Raw genomic sequence first — 3659 nt, 5'->3', positions numbered from 1 at the left:
AAAAAAAAAAAAAAAAAAAATTATAAAGTTTTTTAAAAAAACTACTTTAAATGCAATTATCTATTTCAGTACAGTAGTTGATGCCCCCTCCTCTTTATTTATTTTTATTTTTTTTTTTAGAGACAGGATCTTACTATGTTGCCCAGGTTGGCCTCCAACTCCTGAGCTCAAGCAATCCTCCCACCTCAGCCTCCCAAGTAGCTGGAACTACAGGTCTGAATCACTGCATCTAGCTCCTCCTTTATTGTATCATTCTTACCACCTTGACCTTTAAAAAAAAAAAAAATGAACTGGGTTGGGCACAGTGGCTCATCCCTGTAATCCCAATACTTTGGAAGGCCGAGGTGGGTGGTTCACTTGAAGTCAGGAGTTCAAGACCAGCATGGCCAACATGGTGAAACCCCATCTCTACTAAAAATAAAAAATGTAGCTGGGTGTGGTAGCATGCACCTGTAATCACAGCTACTCAGGAGGCTGAGGCAGGAGAATTGTTTGAACACGGGAGGCAGAGGCTGCAGTGAGCCAAGATCGTCCCACTGCATTCCAGCCTGGGGGGTAGAGCAAGACCCTATCTCCAAGAAAATAAAAAAATTGACTGAAGACTTCTTGACTTCACTGCATTTATTCTCCAAATCTGGCTCCTCTATTTCTTAATTGCATGACTATGCATAAGTTACTTATCATGTGTAAGTTACTTAACCTCTCTCTGCCTCAGGGTCCTCATCAGTGAAATGTGGGGAATAATAGCACACCTACCTCACTGAGTAGGTGTGAGGATTAAATGAAGTGAGAGATTCAAAATGCTTGAAATAGTGTCTGGAATGTAATAAGTGCTCTGTATGTGTTAGCTGTTATCTCCAGTTCCCCGCATAGTTTCTGGCACATAGTAGGTGCTAAATAAGTGTGTGTGGTTTAATGAATGAACTTACATTAAAGACTCATGGGAAGACAGGATGGGGAATGGAGAGAGGGAGGAAGCACCCAAAGTCTCACTCTTGTCCTCCAGGCTAGAGTACAATGGCATGATCTCGGCTCACTGCAACCTCTGCCTCCCAGGTTTAAGCCATTCTCCTGCCTCAGCCTCCCAGGGAGCTGGGATTACAGGTCTCTGCCACCATGCCTGGCTAATTTTTGCATTTTTAGTAGAGAAAGGATTTCACCATTTTGGCCAGGCTGGTCTTGACCTCCTGGCCTCAGGTGATCTGCCCACCTCAGCCTCCCAAAGTGCTGGGATTACAGGCATGAGCCACCGCGCTCGGCCACATATATATTTTTTATATTTACTCCTCCCAGCAATCCTCTGAGGCAGAAACAATTATAAATCCCATTGTACACCTGTTGAAACAAAGGTTCACACATTTTAGGAAATGAGGTCACACAGCTAGTAAGAGGAAGGGTTTGCTGGGATTTGAATCCAGATCTGAGAGTGAGGCTCGAGCACTTAATCACTGATCTATATTTCTGTATTTCAAAACGGGTGCATATGCTCTTCATACCTCCTAACAGAAAATGAGAGAGTAATCAGCAGCTCCATTGCCTACCTGGTCTCTTCCCAGAGATGGAAGGAGCAGTGCTTAGCAGCTTTTTGCCTTGCTTGAGGAAGAGGTTCCGGAAGAAGCTGTTGCCAGGCTCCTGAGAGTTCCAAGCACCTTAAAATTCTGGGACTTGAGTACCTGATCAACACAGTTTCTCCTTTTGCACCTTTGAGGAAAAGCTTCTGTCCTGTGCTCAAAGAAGCAGCCAAGGTGCTAAGAACGACCCCCCACCCCCACCAGTCCACTCAGCCCTGTTAAGTGACCTGTGTCCAGCCCTGTGACTACATCTGTGAAAAGCACTATTCTGGAACCAGGGGAAGATGCTGGGCTTGGGATGAGGGCTGGGAACCCATGAAGGGGAATGGAATAAAGGGGGCAACCCAGGCACGATGACCAGGAAGAGTGCAGAAAGTGAGATGCTTCATTGTTTCTCAATGCCTTTAGACCAGAGAGGGGTAGATCGATCGTTGGATATGAAGGTGTTGGATTGATGGGGATGGGGATGAACTCTAAATGTGGCTCAAAGATCCGTAAATGCCAAGCTCCAGCTGCCTCCTTTTCCAGATGCACCTCATCTCAGCAGCACCCCCATCTCCCCTTGCCCCACAACAGAGTACTCACCTCTGCCCTCTGGTGCCTGAGTGCACATTGCCTTTGCGAATGGACTCTCAGGTGGGAACCATCCAGGACTTCCAGCTGCTTCAGGAAACCTGACCTCTTCTTTACAGCCCCCTGTCTGTCTGTCTATCCTTCCCTTCTCAGTCCCCACCCCATCGGAAGCACAATTTCCCATTGTCTCTCTCTTTTCCCCTATTGTTGAATAACAGGGCCCCTTTCTTTATTCTGTGGGCAATGGCAATGAAATGTCAACAGCTGGGGATGTGGGATGCAGGACCGGCTGGCACATACCACCGGAAAAGGGCCTGGGTGGGGGGCGGGCTCAGAACAGGAATTGACATCTCCAAGAGAAGAGAATAGGGTGAGGGGCAGACAACGGATGGTGGAAAGGTTGAAATGGAATCTCTCTCAATAGTTCAAACTGCAGGACTCTAAAGGGATTTTGTCTGCGGCCAGAGGAAAGGCTGGGCTCCATGAGGGCAGAGGGAGTGGCTAGCATTGCAATAGGAGAGATGGAGATTAGACGGGAAGGAGGATTTTTCTGTCCTTGGGGAGGAACATGAGAATTTCTGAGGATAGCAGGACTTTGGGAATCTCTCCAAAACAGAGGTTATCTTATTGCTTCCCTAATTTTCTACCTCTTCCCTCAGCACAAATAGATAACCTTTTTAAAGTACTCAGAAGGACGTCCTTAATCTTCCTAGATGGAAATTCATTTAAAGAGACAGGGGTCTCCATCTGTTGCCCAAGCAGGAGAGCAGTGGCCCAATCACAGCTCACTGCAGCCTCAAACACCTGGGCTCAAGTGATCTTCCCGCCTTCGCCTCAAAATTAGCTAGGACTACAGGTGTGCACCACCACACCCAGCTAATTTTTTTTTTTTTTTTTTATTTTGAGACAGAGTCTGGCTCTGTCACCCAGGCTGGAGTGCAGTGGTGAAATCTCGGCTCACCGCTACCTCTGCCTCCCGGGTCCAAGCCATCCTCCTCTCACCTCAGCCTTCTGAGCAGCTGGGACTACAGGTGTGCGCCACCACGCCCATCTAATTTTTGTATTTTTGTAGAGATGGGGTTTCACCAAGTTGCCCAGGCTGGTCTCGAACTCCTGGCCTCAAGCAATCCGCCTGCCTCGGCCTCCCAAAGTGCTGGGATTACAGGCATAAGCCACTGTGCCTGGCCTAATGAAGTCCATTTTAAAAACTTTCTCATTGAGGCATAATTTACATACAAAAAAGTGCATGGAAATTATGTGTACAGGTAAATGAATTTTTATCTGTGTACATATGATGTACACAGGTAAAAACCCACCAGATCGAGATACAGAACATTTCCAACAAGGCCAAATAGGCCTGATTGTTCTGTTTTCTATCAATGCAGAGGGAGGATTCCCTCCACCTGCCCCTGTAAACAGCCGTTTAGAAATGTTGTGAGCTTTAAGTTGCATTTTAGCCTTATTTTCTCTCTGTTGAGCAGCCCCATGGAAGTAACTTTGCATTATTAAAAACAA

At 46.7% G+C, this 3659-nt stretch overlaps 1 protein-coding gene across 3 annotated transcripts in view; it reads right to left on the bottom strand.

Annotated features, from left to right (window-relative positions):
• Positions 1-2902, bottom strand: part of HAPLN2 (hyaluronan and proteoglycan link protein 2) — a 6859-nt gene extending 3957 nt beyond the window's left edge. Inside the window, exons 1-2 of one of the 3 annotated variants that reach the window (XM_037731880.1) lie at positions 2157-2886; positions 1542-1722 (exon numbers count right to left, since the gene is read on the bottom strand). The gene's annotated coding sequence lies outside the window, so the exon portion shown is untranslated. Of the gene's footprint in view, positions 1-1541; positions 1723-2156 lie in introns of all 3 variants that reach the window. The other 2 variants (XM_017510023.2, XM_037731881.1) reach the window with 2 other exon arrangements.
• Positions 2903-3659: the final 757 nt, after the last annotated feature.

Source organism: Cebus imitator, unplaced genomic scaffold, assembly GCF_001604975.1.
Source record: "Cebus imitator isolate Cc_AM_T3 unplaced genomic scaffold, Cebus_imitator-1.0 Scaffold427, whole genome shotgun sequence".
Classification (NCBI taxonomy): Eukaryota; Metazoa; Chordata; class Mammalia; order Primates; family Cebidae; genus Cebus; species Cebus imitator.
This window is presented reverse-complemented; position numbering and strand designations above follow the sequence as displayed.